This window comes from Lagenorhynchus albirostris, chromosome 1, assembly GCF_949774975.1.
Source record: "Lagenorhynchus albirostris chromosome 1, mLagAlb1.1, whole genome shotgun sequence".
Classification (NCBI taxonomy): Eukaryota; Metazoa; Chordata; class Mammalia; order Artiodactyla; family Delphinidae; genus Lagenorhynchus; species Lagenorhynchus albirostris.
The window spans coordinates 30,768,506-30,786,234 of record NC_083095.1 but is presented as its reverse complement, the minus strand read 5'-3'; the positions used below and the strand labels follow the sequence as shown (position 1 = coordinate 30,786,234).

Here is a 17,729-nt window from a genome sequence, read left to right as displayed (position 1 = left end):
AATTGAAGGATTTGAGTTTCTAATCTCCTTAGTGGAGATGTTGGAGATTGACAGATGTAGCCTGCTTGAACCAGTCATTTAATATTCATAGGAGATGCACAAGATGCCTCTGGTTGCCCTTTATATTTTTCATGTTGGGTTTTTTATTTGAAATTCATAGCCTCACCCAGTTATAGACTTTGAGCCATGGCCTGTCTCAGTGGGACATTCTATTCAGTACTTTCACACGTACCAAGGATTAATATCAAATTGGTGACAAAAGTTTTTCACCCTCATATTTATGAATGGTAGCATCTTCTGTTAGTTTGTAGCAATATGCACTACTATGTTATTTCTTTTTTTTTTAAGATTTTTAGAAATTTCATGTAATTAGTATGTTATTTCTGTTCAGCAAGCATGGTTTGGAGTGTTCTTCTATTTAAAATGCTGCATTGTTCTAAACAAATTAATATCTTTTGATATTAATTATCAATCCAATTGTGGTTGCACTGTGCTGAAACCTTCAAACAATTTCAGAAAGTTTACATGCGTCATTTCTTTTTAAACAATATTACTGTTTCTTTTTGCATGAATGAGAATATGGTACTGAATTTTAAAGTGGATGACCTTAAAGTAAACTATGGAATTTAAACATCAGAGACTTAAAAATCATTGCAAAGATTAAAAACAACGTTTAAAAACACAAATGCTTTTGTGATATGGGCTAATGAGAAAAGATGGTCTTTTTCTGTTGCATTAATTCTTTAGCTCCTTGTCAGTTACCCCCAGTTTATAACATAAGGAGACAGTCTTTGCATTCTTGAGTAAAACTCTCCACAGGTGACCTTCAGTATAAAGAGCTAGAGAGTTCATTAACAAAGATAACAGTTCAAAATTATAACATCCTCTGATTTTATTTTTATAAAAACTTTTCAAGCAACTTTTTGGATGTTTTCTTTCTTGTTCCCCTTACGTGCTGTACCCAGATTACCCTGCTTTTTACAATATTAAGAATATAAACATAGATGCCGAAAAGTTACCCCCTCCCTCTCTAAGTTTTGATATTGGTACTCTGGATGTATATATATATGTGTACACATCCACGCACATACATGTATATTTACGTGTGTGTATATATGTATGTGTTTGTTAATTTTTCTATAAAATATTTATTTTTTTCCCTTTGGCTTTAAATTTAGTCAACAGATATTTCTAAGTACCTACTGTGTGAAAGGCACAATGCTGGGAGCACAGTGATGATTGGGCAGAGACCCCATCTTCTTAGAATGTGGAGAAAGCCTGGCATTTACAGTAGAGTGGAAAGAGAAAGGTAACCAACACTATCAACATTACCAACCCTAAAATACTACTTGCTGGTGGTATTCTCCCCATCTGTGTATGTGCTATTGTTATTAGCTCTTTTCCCTCTTTATGTTGTTGAGGTCACATTGCACACATAGTTTTTTAAATTTAAACTTAATATTATATTGTGTTCTCTCATAATTAAAAGCACTAATTTTTGTGAGTATATAATATTTTTGGACATTCCATAATTTATATAGTTTGGGGGCATTGAGGTAGTTTACAGTTCTTTTTTATTGTAAATAATGCCATGATGAACATCTTCTGCATAAAATTTTGTCTTTTGGAATATATCCTTAAGACATTTTCAGGAATAAAATGACTGGGTAAAAGTTTGTAAACCTTATAGAGGCTCTTGATACATATTCCTAAAAGTTCTTTTTTTAAAACTAGTTTTCACTCCTCCCAGTAGCCAATGATCGCATTATATGAAAAACAAAAACAACCCCTCCCAAAAAAACCTCTTTTCATTTGTATTTATTTATTGAATAGAAACATTTTTCAAGTGTTTAGCTAGTTATCTATTGTTTTCTTTTGTGAATTGCCTATTAATGTTTCTTTTCCCATCTTTCTTTTGGAGTCTTAATATTTTATCTTGATTTACAGTTACAGTGACTCTGTGAATTCAGTATTTTATAGAGTATTATGTATATAATTATCATGTATAGTCAGTACATTAAACCTATGTTGTAGTGTAGTTTTCTTACTAGTTTTTGGTTTGCCTTTTAATATGTAGATGTTTTAAAGTTTCATGTAACCAAATCTATTAACTTTTTCTTTTGTAATTTCTTTCATTACTTTTACACATGGAAAAACTTCATTTATATATCATATTTTCCTCTGACATTTTATTAAATTTTTAACTAAGTCCTTTTCACTCATTAATTCCATAAGAAAGGAAGTATGCTGTTGGCAAACCAGGAGGACTTTGCCGCTAAAGATGGCTACTACAGGTTGTGTTTTTGTACTTCTCTGCACAAAGGGGCTACTTAACGCTGTTTGTTCTTCTGACTTCCCTCTGGCACTCGGTACTGGAGTGCCTATGTAACTCATATGACTATGGTTCTATTAAACTTGGGTCCTTGTGAAAGTACTTCATTAAATATAAAGGATGGAAGTGAGCAAAGTAAAATTAAATTAAACCAGTCATGATTGACTCCTACTCGAGTTCATACTGTGTTTAAGAGGCCCAGAAATGAAAGTTGACTCTTTCCAGGTTGTAACTAATATAAAGAAAGCTACCTCACTTTTCCATGGTAGGAATATTATGGATTGTAATACTAGGCTAGAGTTGACTGCCAAAAAAGAATGTAAAATATTATTTTTAGCTTATTTTATTATGATAACTACTAATTTTCTAATTTGTACAAGTTCAGTTTTTAAAAAATATGCAATTCAGTTGAAATGAAAATACTTCCAACTTGCTGGAAAATGAATACTGCTAAACTGTTGTAGGTAATTCTTAAAAGTATTGGTTTGTGATATGTACATAAGTTGTCTTTTAGGATTTTTAAACCAAAATCCCACCTTTAGAATTAATATTCTTGATGGCATTCCAGGTGGAATAGGTTAAAAAATATTTTGTTGAATTCAAAGCCTGAGTACTGTAGGTTACACTTAAATCATGTTTATTTGTTCATTTTCTCTCCCACTAAATGTAAACATTTTTAGGGTAGTAACTTCAGCATGTAGAACAGCGCCTCAAATATTTGTTGAGTAATAGATAATTGTTGAGTGAATATCAGGGTATAGACTGAAAAACAGAGGAAAAAGTAGTGCTTTTCCTTGAGTGCCCAGAATGTACCAGGCATTATACTAGATACTGTTCTTATGACCATATAGAGAGCCTTGCTTTTCTAAAGATGAACCTTTAAAGATTTACCTCTTCTGTTAATTTTCTGGAGACATTATGGGCAATAGATTATAAGGAGACTGCAGAGAACTCCCCACCCAGACATGTGGGGAGCTCCAACATGTTTGAAGGTAGATTTCTGTTCTGAGAGAAGGTACGTCAAGAGCCTCAGTGAACCAATCATTCCCCATGCTTTCATTTAACCAAGTAATCAGAAGTGTCGTGGATGGCTGGTGAAAGCTGCGGATGAGGTCATGTAGGGATTTCCTTGTGAAGGTTTAGTTTGTGAATTCAGATGATCTAAGTCACCTCTCTGTTGAATTTTCTGAAGCATTTTGAATGCATGCAAACTAGCAGCAGCCATAAATATTTCATTTTCTATTCAATCTTAACTGCAACTTTACTTTTTGTAGAGAAAGGCATAGTAAGACAAAAAAGTTTTTATCGTTTTTTTGTGTGTGTGTGTGTGTGTGTGTGTGTGTGTGTGTGTGTGTGTGTGTGTGTGTGTGTGTGTGTGTGTGTGTGTGTGTGTGTGTGTGTGTGGTACGCGGGCCTCTCACTGTTTGTAGCCTCTCCTGTTGCGGAGCACAGGCTCCAGACGCACAGGCTCAGCGGCCATGGCTGCCGGGCCCAGCTGCTCCACGGCATGTGGGATCTTCCCGGACCGGGGCACGAACCCGTGTCCCCTACATCGGCAGGCGGACTCTCAACCACTGCGCCACCGGGGAAGCCCATCATTTTTTTAAATAATATACACCACTTATAGTTTATTTTTCCCCATGGCAATGGACTACCCCATGAAAAATTTTATACCAACATTTAAAACATTATAAAAGATTCAAGGTTTTATCAGATAGGGCAGTAATGATCTTATAGAAATATCTGTGTGAAATACTGTGACCTTTTAATTTACGTGATGCGTAAACATAGAGTAATAAAGAGATTTTTTTTTTTTTTTTAAACCAAAGGATTTGGACCTAGTTGCTGATTCATCTCTAGGACACTTTGAATCTGATTCATCTTTACAAACAGAATAAAGAGTTTTCTGCACTTTTTCCTACCAAATGTAAAAGTAATTTTGAATTTCCAAAAGCAAGTTTTCCAACTGTTGAAAAAACAAGTAGCCAACTCCCATTTAAAGTGGGAAAACTATGTAAATTTATTTTTTGTGTGAAGATTCACTTCATTTTCCTGAGCCAGATTTGATGTGGAGAACTTTTTCTTGAATAGTCATTAAAATATGAGCTGAGAGAATGAGACTTCTTCATTAAAACCCAAAATTTATACTTCATATGTACGATTTAAAAATATTTTTTAGTGGACTCGTTTCTATAGGAACTAAATTTAGAGATGCATCTTAAACATCCTCTTGTCATCTTCTATTTATTAATTTGTTTCTTCATCCCTTATTCTACTTACAACCTCTTGTTTAAATGTCTTTGATCAAAATATTGTCTACTTTTGGTAAAAATTAAATAACAAGTATTCGTGAATAAAAATCACATTTACCTATTCAGATGTATTTGCTGTATATGTTAGGAATGTGATCAGCTTCAGACATTAGAAACCCAGTCTAGTGACTTAAGCAAATGGAAAGAAGCAGCCCCAGAAGTCAACACTCCAGGGCTGGTGCATGTGCCGCTTAGGAATGTCACGAGGGACCCTGGATTTTGCCCTTCATTTCCTTGGTATCTTCCCTCAGGCTGGCCTTGGCAGTGCAAGGTACCATTGCTCTTCCAAGCTTCCTGTACTCCCAAGAGGAAGAAGGGAGAGGCAGAAGGTGGTAGGCCAAGGGCTTGCTAGCCCAGTCTGTTGCTTTTTGTCAAGAGAGCTTAAGTTACCCAGCAAGTTGCAGTTGCATGCTGCAGACACCTGCTTCCTTCTCATTGGTCAGAACTACATTAGGTAGTTACCCCTAGACCAGTCACTGGCCAAGGCCGAGGGGCATGAGAGTCCATGACTGCTGTGGAGAATTCCTGATTTCTCCCCTGGGGTAGGGGAAAGAGTACCTGCCAAGGTGCTCCATGACTACCCGAACAAATTGAGAATCTCCTGTTTGGGAAGAATTGGGAGGGAGAAATATGGGGTAGGTAATGGATAGTGTCTGCCTGCCACACCTGCTGGAATGAGTACAGTATGTACCACATGAGTTTAGAAGCCCTGTGCATCCTCAGTTCCCTCAGCTCCTCAGATTTCCTGGAATAAATTACAGATTTTTTTTTCAAAAATTTATTTCAATTCTTATTTAGTCATAGCCCATCATTTTCATGAATGACTTAGATGTTAGAACAGCAAATGCTGTGTTTTAGAGTCTTCCTTAATATTATGTTGAGAAAAATGGGAATTTAGTCATAATACTCTAAAATTGGATTTTGGAATTAATTTGAAGAATTTGTACTTTTTGAAGTTCTTCTCAGTAGCCATCTAGAAGATTAATTTTGTTTTATTTATGAGTAAAATACCTTGAAGGTGATTCATTTTTAAAATGCACGGATAGTGATCATTTATATGTATATGTGTTTTCTTTCTTTTAAGCTTAACATTGCATTATAAAATGTTTCCCATGTAGTGTATGCCATTTAAAAAAATTGGTGTCTTAATTTACTTAACCATTTTCCAGTTACACATTTGGTTTACTTCCATTTTGTGCTCCTGTTAAAAATGCTGAAATTTATATCTTTATTTATATGGATTTTTAATGTTATAGATTATTTTTTTAGTACCCTCACATTTTAATGGCTTTTAGAAGCATTTAGCTAATTGCATCCCAGTAGCATTGTACTAGAGAATTAGTGTGACCTTTTTTTAAGGTAGTAAGGTGAAACATTTTCTTTCGTATTTCTTTCTCTTGTGAGCCAGCTGTTCCTGTTCTTTTCCAGTTTGTTACTTTTCTAAATAACAAAATACATTTTTTACATTGTAAAATGATACATTCTCACTGTACAACATTTGTTAGCCATAGTTGTCACTTCACAAAGAACAAGTTTATTAATATTTTCTTGAACAATTTGTGTAAGCTCCTTATGTAAGTAATTATATATTTTATTCTTAATATATATACTATTGATTTTTCTCAATCTATGTGCCCGATAATATACTAGACCCTGGGAATACTATTGTCAGTATAACAGCTATCATGTCCATGATATCAGAAAAAATAATTGTACTTTGTCTCATTTTTTTCTAATATTTCTGTCATTTCATTTTAGGTCATAGAGAATTATCTAATCGTTAATAATAATCGGTTGTTTTCCTTTTTGGTTGTTTGAAATACGTACCAAAAATAGAAACCATTCTTATAGAAATTTGTATAGAACTTTAAATGCCTACCTTGTATCTAGTAAGTGATCTTATGCTTTTGCTCTCATTTAAGTTATTTATGCAGAATACTAATTGTATTGCCTAAAATTTCATTTGTATCTGCTGATAACATATGTAAAGTTATTATTATAGTGCTTGGCAAATAATAATCTCTCATTATGTAAAATACAATAGTTTAGTTTTCTTAAATATCTTGAGTGTTGAGACTGAAACCTTATTTAACTTAGGTTTAATTGGATTGGATAACCTGCTGGTTTTTCCTTCATGTTTTGTTTATTATGTGTGTTTCTTCATATACATGCAGAACACACTGTAATTTCTTAGTTTAATTAAGAAATTAAAATTTCTTCAAGTTGGAAAGAATTACCAGCAATCTCTGTATCTCCTATATTTGGGATGTATTTTATTGATAATTTTTCATTTCTTCTTTAGTTTTATCGGTCTTTTCTAGTATTCTACTTAGGCTATTGTGTTTTTAATAGGAAATCATTTATGTCCTTGTTTATCTTTCATTTTCAGATTTTTAAAAATATTCTCTGGTTTATATATCTAACCTCCAATTTTTTCTCATTTCTAAGATAGTGTGATTTCTGGGGATATGAAGATTTTATTGTTTTTATCAAAGAATTATGTTTGAGATATATTTATTCTATTAGTATGTTTATTAAATTTTACTTTTTTCTTAACATTTTTCTGTACTTTTCTGAGGTTTTGAGTTGAATTCTCAGTTTATAGTTTATATTAAAAGCCACATATTTACCTCAGTGTGTGATTTTGGCTTAATCCACTAGGTGAGAAGGTTTGCTGTTCTATTTTTCAGGATTGTAAATGACTTCTTGTGTTTCAATATGCTCATACACGTAGTTGTTTTGTTTTTATTGAACGCGCCTAAAAATTAAACTTTGATCTAAGAATATAGACTGTGTATTAAAAAAAATAACATTTTAGGGCTTCCCTGGTGGCGCAGTGGTTGAGAGTCCGCCTGCCGATGCAGGGGACGCGGGTTCGTGCCCCGGGAAGATCCCACATGCCACGGAGCGGCTGGGCCCGTGAGCCATGGCTGCTGAGCCTGCGCGTCCGGAGCCTGTGCTCCGCCACGGGAGAGGCCACAACAGTGAGAGGCCTGCATACCGCAAAAAAAAAAATACATTTTAGGTTTTTAAAATACTTTATGTTTGCTCAGTTTTTATATACATACCATGGACAATTGACTAGAAAATTGATCCCATTTTTAGGATATAGAGATCACTATAGCTTTTATTGGTTTCATTAATTTCATTCTTTGTTTTCTTTTGTCATTACTGTGTTTGTGCTCTGGGTCTGTATGACACTGTGATTGCCTTGCTGCCTTTCCTCCTTCTGCTGAGGCAGGAATGTCCACTTCTCAATTCATGTGTCCCCTGACTGTTTTATAAAACTGAGACTCCCAGCATTTTTCCCTTTCCTGCTTTATTATCCTTTGTAGCATTTCGCAGCATGTGAAAAATAAATTTTATTTGTTTGTTTACTTATTTATTTATAGTCAGTCTTTCTCCCTAGAATGTAACTTCAAGAAAGGCAGAGAATTTTGTCACTTTTATTCAGTGCCTGGGTGCCAAGAATAATACCTGGTGTACTGTAGACACACTGTTAATACTTTGTCTCATTAATAACTAAATGTGATTATTTTCAGCTGATTTCTCCTTCTATGTCTCAGTTTTTGCCTTGATTTCATTTGTTAGTACTTGACATAAAATGTCATATTCTATTACAAATGTTTCTTTTCTTTTCTTTTCTTTTGGCCGTGCTGTACAGTTTGTGGAATCTTAGTTCCCTGACCAGGGAAACCTGCACCCTCAGCAGTGAAAGTTCGCAGTCCTAACCATTGGACCACCACGGAATTACCTACAAATATTTCTTTTACCATAACATCTAGCTTGATATTTTTCTTTTAACCTTTTTTTTTTTTTTTTTTGGCTGTACGCGGCCTCTCACTGTTGTGGCCTCTCCTGTTGCGGAGCACAGGCTCCGGACACGCAGGCTCAGCGGCCATGGCTCACGGGCCCAGCCGCTCCGTAGCATGTGGGATCTTCCCGGACCGGGGCACGAACCTGTATCCCCTGCATCGGCAGGCGGACTCTCAACCACTGCGCCACCAGGGAAGCCCTCTTTTAATCTTGATACCCAATAATATTGCTTCCTCTGTTTTTTTAAAAATACAGTTTTATTACTATCTCCTTAAAAATTTTTTCTGTCTTTTGGTTTATACATCTTTAGAGTAGGTTGTTGGATTTTGTTTTTTTGTTGTATTAACAACTGAGGTTCTTTCAGTAAGTTGAGGTAATTAGCTTTTGCTTTCATACGTATATTACTAAGTTTTCTTTTCTTTTGAAATCTGAGAACCTGTGTGATGGTTTTAAAGCTGTGAATCCTTAAGCATTATAATCAGTTCTTTCTGACGTGTTGATCATGATTTGTTTTCTTTTGTATCTTTATAAGGTTTGGAGTGTAATCCCTGGACAAAACTATTTCTTGTGACCTGTTTATATATTACATCCACATTCTTAATCCCATTGTTACTATTCTTTATGCTTCCATAGTGTGTTTTGATTCATTTCTCTCTGCAATAGCACATGTTCCTTTTTTACTCAACTACTCTCTCTAAGCTCTGCATCCAGTTCCATCCTATTTTACCCTCCAGATTCAGCTCAACTGTTTTCTCTGTGAAGCCTTCCCTAACTCCCCAGCAAATCTTAGGTATTTGTGTTGTATTCTCTTACTGCACTCCGTGTACATTTCTAGTCACTTTCTTCTTGTAATTGTGATTTTCAGTGTCTTGACATAGTCAGTGCTCAATAAATATTGCTATCTATATTCTTTTCTTCCCTTCTTCTTCCTTAATACTATTTTCTTTTATAACTTATAATGTAGTTGCACATTTTTCTTCTCTATACTGCAGACCCAGTTTTCTTTGGTTTCACATGAATACATGATTTAATTTTTTGAGTTTTTAAAAAAATACACAGAGGCCTACTTTGTTTTAGCATGTAATCCACACAGAAATATCAGCAGTATTTCTTCACCTTTCTTATTGTCATCAATTCTTGTCCTTAGTTTTTCTGTCCTCTTCCTCACCCCTTTCTCCACTCAATGTAGCTGTTTACTTTAACTCTAAAATAAGTACTAGTTACTTTTACAAGTTTTTATCAGTACTTTAACATGCTTTAATTCCTCAGTTAAAGGTACCTTTTTTGTTTCCTTTTATCCCCTGAATCATGCCCTCCATTTCTCACTGTAGAAAGTGTACTTGGATTTCACATCAGCAAATTGGCAAAAATGAAAAGTTCTTGGATGGAATGTGGAGAAATGGACCCTCTCATGGAGAACATTGATTCTTTTCTACTTGTTGATAGTTTCTCTTTTGGAGTTTCTATTTGGAAATTTTCATATTTATTCTGTTGTCTTTCACTTTCACAGTAACCCTAATGTCTTTCATTTTTATTTTTCTGACAGCTTTCCTTTCATTTTATTTCTCAGTTTTAGTTTCACTTGTACCACACAACTTTCTCAGTTGGGTCAGGATGTTATTTTTGTCTGTTTTCTTATTAACTCGCTAGGCATCAGGGATCTAGTCTTACAGGAGACTTTTTGAAGTCATTTCCTATATATGCTCTTAATTATAGAGATACTGAATTTGGTTTTGGGAAGGTGGTGGGTAGGCCTGCCTTATGGTTTTACTAAAGGTTCCATCATTCATTCATTTTATAACCAAGTCCAAATTAACAGCATTTTTAAAAAGCTCTTGAAAGTATAATCCATCTCTTTTTCCTCCTAAAATCATGCCATAGGGAATACAAGAACACACTCCAAAGTGGACTTCTCCCCATTTGCTTTAGTGAATATGGTGGACTGCAGGGAGTAGAGCCATTTGGGTGGCTAGCTGGCAAGGCCTTTATCGTATCCCAAATAAATTCCCACATGTGGTTAAGACTTATTCCTCCTTTAAATATTCTGGCATATTTTCATGACTTTCTAACTGATCTGTCAGTTACAAAGTCATGTTTACTTTTAATAAAAATTAAAATACCGTCAGTTTACTTTTAATAAAAATTATATAGAGTGTATTTTCTTGCATAGTACTTCCAAAATCGTATGTGTTTTTTTTGGAAACTACTGTGTAACAAATATTTATAAAGAAGAAAATCCTTCCTCCTAAAAAATCAACTATTTTCATTTTCTCAAAGTCCCTGTGCTTCTGCAGGTATATAAATATGTTTACAAAGTAGAATGTAGCCTTTTTTTTAACTTAACATTACATTTTAAAATTAAGCCATGCTACCTACTAGCCAACTTGATAAGGCAACAAAAGGAAAAAGTTGTTTTGCAAATGATATGATTGTCTAACTAAAAAAATTAAAAAGAACCATCAAACTGATATTAATGCTAATAAGGTTTCAGTAAGATTACTGGATATGAAATATACAAAAAAATCAGTGATTTTTTTAGTACACTAGCAACAGTTTATTAGAAAATGTGATTACATAAATGATCCTAGTCAGAATAAGAAAATATTAAAATGTACCTCATAATAAGTATAACAGAAGGTATGCAACGACCAAGTTCTCATTAGTTTATGAATTTGATGCAATTCAAAAATAGAACAAAGCAACAAAGGCAAGAGAGTTTGCCATGAAACATGGCAGAATGCTAAAATTAATTGAAGAAGTAGAATTAATGTGGTCAGTAGGATTTATTATAATGCTGTGATATTTGAATTGGTGCTGCATTGGCATACGGATAGAGAATAGACCATTCAAACAGAAGAGAGACTATAAAGAGAGACCTTCTTGGTGTGGGAACTTGTTTTTGACCTGTATTACAAATTCGTATGGAAAAAGCAGGCTATTCAAAAAGCAATGGTGGGACAGTGTGGTAAAAATTAAAATTATATTCCTGTAAATAAATTCTGAATGAATTAAAGACATGCATTTTAAAGAGAGACATTTAAACTCTTAAAATATAGGAAAACGTCTGTATAATATTAGAGATTGGGAGGATTTTTTTTTTGAACAAGATACAAAAAGCCCAAACTATAAAGGAGAGGAGAGATAAATTTGACTATGTTAAAAATTTTAAATGCGTGTATAAGAAATTATACCTTAAACAAAGGTAAAAGACAACCTATAGAATATTCAGACACATGTCTAATGGAAGATTAATATCCATAGTATATAATGAAATCCTACAAATCAGTAACAAAGAAAACAGGGACCTAGTAGAAAAATGGATAAAACAGAAGTAGGATAAGACCAATAAATGAATTAAAATTCTCACTGATTATCAGGTAAATGCCAGTAGAAGCAACAAGGTAACATTTTATGCGATCCTGATAATTTAAAGTCAAAAATGTGGCAGCAAATGTTGTTTTATATGTGACTGTTGGATTGTAAAATTGTTACAACCGCTTTGGAGTGTAGTTTGATAGTATCCAATAATGTTGAAGAACGCTCCAACTCAAGGTTTCAGCACTTCCCATTATAGAGTCCTCTAGAGAGACTGACCCATGTTCACAAAGAAGGTGTGAAAGGAATGGCTGTTCTGTCTTTGTAATAGCAAAGAACTGGAAATAACCTAGATTTCAAGCAACAAACCCAAGTATATACACGGAATGTAAAGCATACAGAGGTTATCATAAAGGATCTGTATCTTTCTGTATCACCATGAGTAAATCTAGAAGACGGTTTTGTGTGAAAAAAACAAAGTTGGGAAAGGATGTGTTCCCAATGATACTGTTTAGATTTCATAAATATACAAATACTTGTGGGAAGGGTGCCTAGCATCTTCAGGAGAGAAGTTTCTCTGGAAAGGCTGAGAGAAGAATGGGGTTAGAAGTTGATATTTTCTCTATATTTATAACATTTTATTTCTTTGTGATCTGAAGCAAATCTGGCAGAACACTGATATTTATTAAATCCAGATGAGGGGTACTACATATCTCTAAGTTTTTGCATGTTTCAAATATTTCATAATTGAAAGTTTTCAGTTCAGACTAATAACATTGCAGTCCCCAGTTAAACACGCCAGATTGAACACATGCTGCAGTTTTTTCTTCCCCTCCCAAACCCTACGCCAGTGTTACTAAAGGAATCAAAAAAGATGCAGATATGCAAGGTTGAATATGAGGAAAAGAAATAGGAGCAGATTAGCATTATCAACACTGTTTTGGTCAGCAGAGAGAGATGGATGTATTGTAACTAATTTAGTGATGAGGAGAGAGCTGCATGTGAAGGCCTTTACAGAGAAATTCTAGAAAATTTTGACCCTATACAGTCCAAGAGTTGGAGGCTCCAGGTAGCTGGGAAGATTGCACTGAGAGGTTGGTCGTGGGTACATAGTCGGGTCCCTTCCCAAACCGGTGTAATTGTAAAGGCTCTGGAAGCAGGGAGGAATTATTTGAAATATTTTTGGCTGAGTTTGGTTCCCAGAATGCTGGAAGCCAGGCAGGAAATGGAACCATCTTCTCTAGAGAAAGTGAAGTGTATTCTAAAAATGACCTCTGAGTGCTAGCATTTTTGGGTCCCCAGTATAGGGGGAAAACTGTCAGTCTGATTTCAGCAGGAAAGGAATTTATGGAAATAGTGTTTAGTGACTTGCTGAATCACTGGAAAGGCTGTAGAACTAGGTTTAAAAAATAGGCAAGAACAAGGGAGGCAGCTGGCCGAGACAGCACTCAGATCACTCAAGAAGGCCGGCATGGTGCTGCCCGTGAGCACGGGTTGCCCAGTTTTGCATTGTCACCACCAGCACTTTTTTTTTTATAAATTTATTTTTATTTATTTTTGGCTGCGTTGGGTCTTCATTGTTGCGTGTGGGCTTTCTCTAGTTGCAGCGAGCGGGGGCTACCCTTCGTTGAGGTGCATGGGCTTTTCATTGCAGTGGCTTCTCTTGTTGTGGAGCACGGGCTCTAGGCACGCGGGCCCAGTAGTTGTGGCTTGTGGGCTCTATGGCGCAGGCTCAGTTGTGGCTCACGGGCTTAGTTGCTCCACGGCATGTGGGATCTCCCCGGACCAGGGCTTGAACCCGTGTCCCCTGCATTGGCAGGCAGAGTCTTAACCACTGTGCCACCAGGGAAGTCCCACCACCAGCATTTAAATGAGGGAGCTACTGCACCGTCGCTACTGCTGATGCCACCAGCTTCCATGTAAATGTATTTGCTTCCTCCTTGCTCTTTCCAGATGCTGCCTTTCAGTTCAGAGTCCAGGATGTGCACATCTCATTGGCTGAGGAGCAGGTAATGTCTGTGCCCTATCTGTAAGAATAGCTGGTTAATTGACAGTGTGGCACTTTTAGCCTCTGTTGTAGAAGGCAGGTTCTGTATAAGGCACAGAATTTCCCCGGATATATGAAGAGACTACACAGATGCTAGGCAGTGATGATTATATTTCCCCCTATGTCCAGTTTCCCCAGGTAAACCAATGGGTCCCCACCCAGTCCCCTTCAGGAAAGTCTACTTAGTAGTCACCAGGCCCTGCCCCCACCCAGGCACTAAATGTAAAAGGATGGCCAGTGATAGCAGACATACGAGAAAAAGCCTTCCATGTGAGAAGGACAGTGCACACAAGAAACGGAAGAAAAGTAAATTGAGAAATTTACTTTTTCATTTCCTTCATTTTCATTGAATATGAAAAGAACACTTTTAGGACTTCCCTGGTGGTCCAGAGGTTAAGACTCTGCGCTCCCAGTGCAGGGGGCCCAGGTTCGAACCCCGGTCAGGGAACCAGATCCTGCACGCCACAACTAAGAGCCTGCATGCTGCAGCTAAAGAGCCTACATGCCACAACTAAAGATTCTGCATGTGGCAACAAAGATCCCACGTGCCGCAACTAAGACCCAGCGCAGCCAAATAATTAAAAAAAAAATGAAAGTAGTACTAAAAAAATAAGAACACTTTCAAATTAGTTTAATAATAGCAGGGATAAGACAAAATATCATAGTGATGAAACAAGAACAGATTTTTTTTTTAATGGAAGAAACAATCAGAGGACACAAAATTTTTTCAAAATTGAGTTCAAGAATAAATAGGGGGCTTCCCTGGTGGCGCGGTGGTTGAGAGTCCACCTGCCAATGCAGGGGACACGGGTTCGTGCCCCGGTCTGGGAGGATCCCAGATGCCATGGAGTGGCTGGGCCCGTGAGACATGGCTGCTGAGCTTGAGCGTCCAGAGCCTGTGCTCTGCAACGGGAGAGGCCACAACAGCGAGAGGCCCGCATAACAAAAAAAAAAAAAAAAAAAAAGAATAAATAGGAAAAATTAAATAGTCTGGTTGGAAAATGAAGGTCAAAGATTTTCCCAAGTACCTAAATGAAAAAGAAGTGGGGGGTGTGAGAGAAGAGTTAAGAAACTATTGAGGGAGTACAGTATCCAATAAATAAAACATTTACAAAATGAAAGAAAAAAGGAAGAAAAGGAAATATCAAAACAAATAATGAAATAACATTTCACTTAACTGAAAAAGGTATGTTTTTATGTTGAAAAGGCCTATTGGGTGTCCAATACAAGGACTATAAAAAGACTCGCACAGAGGCCACTCCAGTATTGAAAAGATGATCCTAAAAAATTACTGGAAAAGAACTTGTATAAAAGATCAGGAATCAGAATATCATTGGACCTTTCAATTCCAACAGTAGAAGCTAGAAGATAATGAAATAATACCTTAAAAATTCTAATGGTAAATGTCTTACTACCTAGAGTTTTATACCCAGCCAAACCATCAGTCAGATTAAGGCTAGATGTGCCAAGACTCAAAACTTTAACACCTAGGTACTTTTCTTAGGCAGTTGCTGAATGAGGATAGTGGTCCATTAAAATGAAGGAATAAACTAAGAAAGAGAAAGATAATGAGATCTGGGAAGCATGGCATTCATCCCAGGAGAGGAGGGAAGGAAATGTCAGGATGATGATGGTGATGATGTCTTTCTGGAGGTGCCTGTGCAGTAGACCTGGAGATCAGCAGGGCTGGATTGGAGCATGAAGATGGAGAGAAGTCTCCAGGAGAGAGAAATGGAATGGGCACCTGTTACTTTTGACCATGTGAGAAACAGGAATGAGAAAAGTGTTTTTGTTTGTTTGTTTGTTTGCTTCTCTTGTTGAATTTAGAAGGAATTAAGGGTACGTATATAGAAACTAAGCAATTGAAAAGAAGCAGTTATTAACTCCAGGAAAAATAAAAGTAAGCAACTGAGCAAATACAGCCGTAGTAATATAAATCCTGATGTATATATGTGATATAACTGTGACATACACTTATACATCTATCCATGCATAGTTACATAAAACAGGGCAAGGGAAGTGGGGAGACACTTACTGGAAGCATGCTTACTTCTCATCTTCCAAAACAGAACTTCAACAGAGAATATCTAAGATTGATAAAGCAAGAAATAGCGCATAAGCATGTTATTTAGGAACATGGAAATACTGGAGGAAACAGTGCTATGAATTGAAAGTGATTGCTCCTGGGAATGGAGAAGATGAAATAAAGCACTACTGTTTGGTTTTGTTTTTTCCTTAAATGCCTGAAGGTACTATTTGCTTTAACGAGTGTATGCATTACTTTGGTAAAAAAAACATAAGTGAAAAGCTAAATAAAGAGCAGAGTAATGAGTACCTTTGTACCACAGGTTTTCCTTCTTACAGATGGTAAAAATCACTTCTCAATGTTTCTTGTACCACTTGTTTTCCTGTTCAGATGTAGTTGACATTCTCTATTAAAGGCTAAGGATCATAAAGTTAAATAAGGTGCGGTCCCTGGCCTGAAACACTTGTGGCTTAGTGGGTGGTGTATCAGGAGACTTTAAAAAATCAAGATGTTCTTTATGATTGCCTTTTGGGGACTAAGAATGTGGGGGGAGTGTTGGGGACTGTAAGAGAAAGAGTGGATGCCCATAGCTCACAGGAATGGGAAATTCACGGGGCTTGCTGAAGGAACAATGATTAGAGAGGGCTGGTGGAAGTGTGAGGAGACCTGGGGCTCAGCAGAGGAAAATCCCTTCTGCTGCTGGACAGCCATCCATTTGCAAATGTTGAAAGAGGGAATACGGAGCCCAACAGTATGAATATTTTCTGGTTTACCCACCTTTTTTTAATTCCTGAAACGGTTCTACCAGTTTCCATTGCTTCTACCGACACAAGGATGTCTGTTTTAACTGTAGCACCATTAACAGTGGGAGGACTGACATCCCTAGAATTTTTCCTAATAGGTATAAAATGATGCAGTGTTGTTTTGATTTGTATGTTTTTTGTTGCTTATTACACCCACGATTGTTGTAACACTAGTTAGGCTTTTTCTTGCATTTGTGCTCTGTTGAAACTTTTTTTTTTTTTACTCCAACATACCCATTCTTTTAAACCTATTTTAACAAGTTTCATCAAAAAATTTTCAAAATCAGTTACCTTGTCAGAAAACTTCAAACTGACCGTCCCTCGCTTTTTATTCCCAGCACAGCTGGTGTTAGAAGGTAATAATGCAAAGTGAAATCAATTTCTTGAAAGTGGAGAATCCCTCTCTTGTTTTTTAATCACCATAAATTACCTGCAGTCCTCTCAAGGGATGCTGTAAAAAAGGTAACGTGTCAGGGGATGGGGCGGAGTGTGGACAAACTTCCTGGAAGAGGCAATACCCAAATGCAGTCTTGAAGGAAAAGAAAGAGTTCAGCAGTAGAAAGAGGGATGGGTAGGACTAAGCACAGAGAAGGAGGGAAGAGAATTGTGTGAGGTTATGTTTCAGCAGAAGTTGCCACCTGGTTTCTCCTGAGGCTTCAGAGTGCATTCAAGGTGCGTTCAAGTACTTGCAGCTGGTTCCCCTTTCCCTTTTCCTGGAGCTTCAGGTTCAGAGAGTGCGGAGAGGCTGTGCTGTTAACCAGGGAGATGCATCATGCATTTGGGAAATTCTCTTGCCTTGAGAGCAGAGGGAAGTTATTGTGAGGTTTCGAGCAAGAGAGTGTAAGTGTTGTGCTTGCCTGCGTGCACTTTATAGAAACACCTGCATAGGCAAAGTGATCACATTTTAAAGCGAGTGATAATGCAAACAGGACTACATTTTAAGATCAAACTTACTATGTCCAGTTAGGGGATTTATTTCACTTTGCCACAAAAATGAAAACGGTGACCAAGAAACAAAAGACTTCCTGCCGCAAGGTTTTATCTTTGAACACTTGGTCAGTTTGCATTTTACTTAACT

The 17,729-nt window shown here is 36.5% G+C and overlaps 1 protein-coding gene across 8 annotated transcripts in view; it reads left to right on the top strand.

Moving 5' to 3' along the window:
• SIPA1L1 (signal induced proliferation associated 1 like 1) overlaps positions 1–17,729 on the top strand; it is a 198,321-nt gene that overhangs the window by 24,206 nt on the left and 156,386 nt on the right. Inside the window, exon 1 of one of the 8 annotated variants that reach the window (XM_060139995.1) lies at positions 13,729–13,784. The exons of the other annotated variants lie outside the window; for them this stretch is intronic. The gene's annotated coding sequence lies outside the window, so the exon portion shown is untranslated. Of the gene's footprint in view, positions 1–13,728; positions 13,785–17,729 lie in introns of those variants that run through there. 8 annotated transcript variants of the gene reach the window in all.